Genomic DNA, 6206 nt, shown 5'->3' on the forward strand with positions numbered 1-6206 from the left:
GGGCTTTGCTTGACGCACCCTCCCACAGCAGCTTTATGCACTGATGGTTTTTATTACCTGCTTAAATATTTTTAATCCACAGCGCTGACAGTCTGGGTTCGCAGAGCTTCCCCCGTGGCAAAACCTTTCAGTAAAGTCAAATTCAAACACATACGTCACGAAGGTGAGTCAGTGCAAATGTTAGCCAATGAAAAAAGAATGGTTTCTTTCCGCTGGTTACAAGACACAGATTGGTAGCAGCGATTTAGTCTAAACAATACATTTTTGGGTGTTATGTGGACAATACATTTAACTTTTTCTTGGTAACTTCCAATCATCAATCAATCAATCATTTACAGTACAATAATCATTGCACAGGCCCTAAATAAATTATAATAAGTAAGTAAGTAAATTATAATACAGGTATAAAAATAGACAATGAAATAGAAAATAGAAAATCAGACCTAATAACCAGAACCAGAATGTGGGCGTGTGTTGATGATACTCAAATAACTTTACAACAAAGTTGTAATGAGAGGAGCAAAAATATAAAGAAATTCACCTTAAACAAGCGATGATCGTACATGCGTCATGGCCCACAATCCAACACACAATCCAAAACTTGTCCTGCTGCAGTCTAATAGCAAAAGTAATTCTTCCCATACTAAAAATGTTGTGAAAATAATGTCAATCCAATCCTCCACTTTTGGTATTTCTGGTTTTAGCCACTTCCTAGTAATGGCTTTCCTGCCAGCTGTACTTGGGATCCCAAATAGATGTCCATCATCAGAGACAGCATTTTCTGATGGCACGGCTCCCAGATACAGGGTCTCTAGTGTGAACCCAACGTCCACCTGGAATACTTTGTGTGAAACATCACAAACCTCCTGCCAGAAAGGTGTTAACATTGGGCAAGCCCAGAATAGATGGTAGTGATTTGCGTCAGAGACCCCACACCGTCTACTAGGAGGATTGTGTGTAATGACTCTTGTGGAGTGGTATCTCCTGTTTAGGGGCCTTTCTGTGTGGAGTTTGCATGTTCCCCCCGTGCTCACATGGGGTTTCCTCCATCTAACATCATAAGAACCCCCACTAAAAACATGCACAACAAACATCGTTTGACCAGCGATGGACATGGAAGTCAGTCCCCGGGCGCTGTATTGTGAGCTGCCCATCGCTCCTGGCCTGCCCCCCAGAGGAAGGACAAACTTTGATGGGATAAATGCAGGAAAGACATTTCACGGCCTCCATCTGCATGTGTGTGTGTGTGTGTGTGTGTCGGCTGTAGCTGCACGTTATGCATGTGTCGTGGTGTGTTTGTGACAATAAAGACGTGCTAAACTTGTCCTGTTTCGCTTTTTATTTTATTTTAATGAAGAACCTCACAAGGTTTTCCCAACAAAATTCCCCCCATACGTCTGAACATGAAGTTTTCAATGTAGATCGCATAAGTTCTCTCATTCCTCTTCCGTTATACGTAGATTTCTCTCCCTTTCTCATTTTTGTTTTACATCCAATGAGTTACCTTTTGTTTGTTGTGGTCCCCTATAAAGTTTTGAGATGGTTCGTTAATTGCTCAATTATACTGTTGTGCCGAACTTGAAGAAATCGCTGCATCTTCAGATTTTGAAAAGTCTTTGTGCTTCTGTGACGGAAGAATGTACAGTGTGCTGTCAAGCCTTGAGTCGCCCATCCCTTACACCTTCCGTCCAATCTTTTAAGTGCAGAGTCCGAGTCGTATGCACTCCATCTCCAAACTTTCAGAGCTACTTTTAAGTGATTCTGGACAATTAACTTGTTCCAAACCTTGAGAGGCAAACAGATCCATGGATTTCCTAAATCAATGAAGTTCTTCAGCAAAACCTTTTCCCCAGTTTCTGCTTAAATTGGATATCCCTCTGTTATAATCACCTCAGTCTCCTTCTACCAAGCAAAGAATTCTGGATTACACCAACATGTTAAGGGTCTTAATTGAGCTGCAATATAATAATCTTTCAAACATGGAAAATGGAAAAAGGAAATCTTTTGTTTGCCTCCCTTCATATCTATCCCTTAAATACTTTTATTCTGAATGATCCACTGGCTCAGGGGCTCAATAAAGAGAGTGAAGAAGAGAGGGCTGATTGGGCAGCCCTGCCTTGCTCCTCGTTATAAAACAAAGGGATCGGACACTGATCCATTTATCTTAATTCTTGCCCTGGGCTTAACATACAGAGCTTGTATTGTTTTAATAAAAGGGCTGTGAAAGCCAAACGTGTCCAACCCTCTGTATAAAAATAATCGATTCACACAGTCAAAAGCTTTTTCCCGCATGTAGACCCACCAAAACCGCTTCTAAATCACGCTCCATCACGTGGTTTATTACATGTCTGTCTCATGTTATCCTGAGTTTGTCTTTGGCGAACAAAGCCTGTTTGATCGAGGTTCGAGGATAGGTGGTAAAAGTCCCTTCTTCCCTCCAGAGGGGAGTGTCTCACTATTCTTCAGGACCCAGTGAAAGTTGAACTGCAGAACAGATCATCCTGCCTTACTTTGAACCATCCCCAGTTGGGAGCATAAACTCTGAAAAAATGATTCAGAGCAGCTTTGTACATCTTTTTAGTGGCGGTATACGAGGTTAGTGAAAGGGCTTTGTTTTATGAATTCAATTCTCAGCCTGTTGTTTTTTCAGCCTCTAAGACAACAATTTGCTGGCTTTTCCTCCTCCTTCATAATGATTCTGTTTTGTAAATGGTATATATTTTGTGTAGATCTCATTGATTTAATTATTTTTCCTCACTAGTTGTGCTCTATTTTTTTTTTTAAGGTCAGCTGTCTTTCTGTGATCTTGTTCTGTTTCAGCTCTTAATTGAAGCTAGTCTAACTTTATTCCGCCGACAACTCTTCAACTGTGAGCCGTGGCCAATTATTTTACCCCGTAAAACAGCTTTACATGCATCACAAAGTGTCAGAGGGGAAACTTGGCCGTTATCATTCTGTTCCATGTACTCCTTAATATCCAGCTTGAGTTAGGATGTGAGTGTTTAATCTCCACTGTATAAGCAGAGAGGGCTATGGTCTGACAGATCTATAATGCCTATGTCACAGTCAGCCACCCCATGTAGATCTTTATCAAAGATGAAAAACAAAAAAAATCTATCCTAGAGTAGACCGAGTGTGGCTTGGAGAAACATGTGTAGTCCCTCCTCAATGGATTTAAATCTCTCCAGACATATATTTACCCAATATCACTCATCGCAGACTTCATTTTCTTTTTGTAATCATTTTTGGCTGAGTTATGCGTGCATTTGAGGAATCACGTTCAAGGTTTAATCTTGTGCGAAAGTCTTATCAAGACATACTGTATTTCCCCTCTGTTACTTTTTTTTCAGATATGGGTTCAGAACTAATTTAGCTGGAGATTAGTATCGCTACCCCCCCTGCTGTGGCCGGCCGAATATGATGATGAACACTGGTACATAAAGACCATTCTGTTTAGAATAGTATGCTCTATGTCTGTAAGGTGTGTTTATTGCAGAAAGGCAATTTCGACTTTGTTTCCATTCAGTTTGGATAATACCTTGCTTCTTTTCATTGGATTGAGTGAACCATTATAAGCTCCAATTTTGACTGCCTGCGTTTAGCTCCCAATAAAATGAAAATAAAAATTAATCAACGTTAGCTGCGATATATAATATATCAATTGTGAAGTAAAATGCACAAAGGCAACACCACAGAAGCGGCAGGGAACGGCCTCAACAAAATGCCCTTGGATGGGCGAGAACATAGTGAAAATCGTAAAAGCTCAAGAGTTATCTACCATTTGTGGGATCTTCATCAGCCCCGATGAAAAGAGAGCTTTGAGGGAGAGCGCCCCCAACTGGAGGGAGAGAGCCTTCATTTGCCACCGTTCCTTCTTCCAATCCCGATGTCCACTTGGGCATGTGGCTAAGGAACCAGCCCACGAAATATGTTCATAGTTATTGCCAACAAGATCCTATTCTAATATGCAGTATTTATTTACACAGTATTTATGATTTGTGTGTCATCCCGTGACTGGAGACAGTTCTCGGTTCCCCCTTTTTCAAAAGGAGTCTCTAACCCTCTCTCCTCCCTCCATTAAACGCCATACTCCAGCACTTTCCAAATCACGTACCCTTATCTCGGGTCATGGCGTCTAAATGCCTGGAGCCCGTCCTTGTAGTCCTTAATCACGCCAAAGCTTCCGCGGTTCCCGGGTCTGCTTATCCTGCGTCACGATAAGCGCTAAACCTTTTCCAAAAGAGACCCCGGTGGTTTGATGACAGTCACTGGGAGCCCTCTCTCTGCCATGCCTCCGGTCGCTGCCTCCGCCGATCCGTACGGCACCGTTCCCTCCTGGTAGAAATCTCTTAGCCCGGCCGAGAACAGAGTTTGAAATTGGATATTCTTCTCCTTTAACACCCATTTTGCTTCGGCGTACTCCCTTTGCTTTTTCAAAACATCAGCCGCATAGTCACGATTGAGGTTTACCCTTCTTCCGAGATGTCGGAATCCCCCCGTGCCAAGTCAATATTTCTTCTTTCATTCTGTAACTCGACATTTTGGCCACAGTGGACCTCAGTGAGACGTCTGATAGTGGCCTTGGCACCATCAATATTCCCACAGAGGCATGGAGCTCCAAATATTATGCAAAAAGGTGACCATTGACGGGGGAATTCTCCCCGGCTCCCCCTCTAACTCCATGGGTTCCGATATTGTCTTGTCTGGAGCGGCCATCCGAGTCCAGTTCAACGTCCAGGTGCATCCAAAGTCGCGGCGGCTCGGTTACCGCTTCCTGCGTAGTCTGTGTCCGGGTTTCGGCCGCGTCAATCCTCTCTTCAGCCTTTGTCTAACTTGCACTGCGTTGAATTCTGTTTTCTTCCTATAGGCATCCTAGAGGCCCACAAGGTCGAGTGGTAGTGGGCCTCTTGAAACACAAATTGTCTGGGAAAACATTTACCTACGCATGTTCTCGTGCGTTAATCTGGAACAATCTTTTTTTTGTTTTAAATACCATTGTCCCATCCAGCACCAACAGTTCTCCAATGCCAAATACCCAAGTCACTTGTTCGGCTTTCTGTTGGTCACTATTGTCAAACATTACTCACAGCAGTTATTGAAGGACAGGTTTTGTTTTGTTTGGCGGGGATGTCCTCAGCCAAAAACAACCAGAGCACCGAAGGCTGAAACCTATTTCAAAGACCGTAACCATAGAGATAATCATAATCAATGTCAATCACTGAGCTAAAAATCACACTAGGCAAAGGAAGATATTATTTTTTGTATGTAATTGAAGTTTTGAACCACGTTATATTATGTAATGTACTGTAAGTATTATCTACAAGCCTTTTTTTTTGTTTTTCACCCCTTGATGATTTAATTGCTTGATATTACAATGGTAAAACACACAATTGCAATAAGAACTCAATTTATTTTAGATTTCTTGTTGTTTTTTTTATGTTGATGCCAATTTATTTTGATCCATCAACCATTACTAAAACATTAACGACCTTAATTCATATTTGGACTAAATGTACCATCCATGTATGCATATGCATATTTCATATATTTTCATTAATTATTTGGATCAAGATAAATGAAAAATTCTGGTAAGTAAAATATGTCTCATTTTTATGGTAGAAGAGAGTGTTAAAATGTCATGTTTACCCGATTAAAAGTGACTTTTTTTAAACTTGTTTTCTAACCAAAAGATAATTGAGTACAGAATTGTTTCGCCTCCATTCCAGTTTCGCCTCGTCGTCACGTTTGACATTTTGCCATCCCTTACATATCCGTCGGAAAAGTTGTTCAAAACGTGTGTGTGTGTGTGTGTGTGTGTGTGTGTGTGTTCTTCTACCTGCTCAAATTTGCAGTTTAATGGATTTGGCGAATTACCGCAGGCATACATTTTGAAATAAACATCACATGGACCAGGATAGATGGATGCCATGTGAGCCTGTGACTCCCACTCCAGCAGCAGCATGAATCACTGCAGCCCAAGCATTCTGCAATCAGAGGCGGTGGCGGGGCACTTGCAAGGCTCTTTTTTAACTCTTTTTTTTGAGCTTCAATGGAAGTGGCCCTGCAATTCATCAGAACATCATTGGTTCCATTTTTTTTCCCCCCTGTTGTCGGAGAAAAGTGACGGAACCGCTCCCTGCCATTTTTCCTGTGGAATAGGACAATATTGGAAATGACACAGAAAGACGTCTCCGGGTAATAAGTAT

Source organism: Zeus faber (genome assembly GCF_960531495.2).
Source record: "Zeus faber genome assembly, chromosome: 19".
In the NCBI taxonomy this organism is placed as follows: Eukaryota; Metazoa; Chordata; class Actinopteri; order Zeiformes; family Zeidae; genus Zeus; species Zeus faber.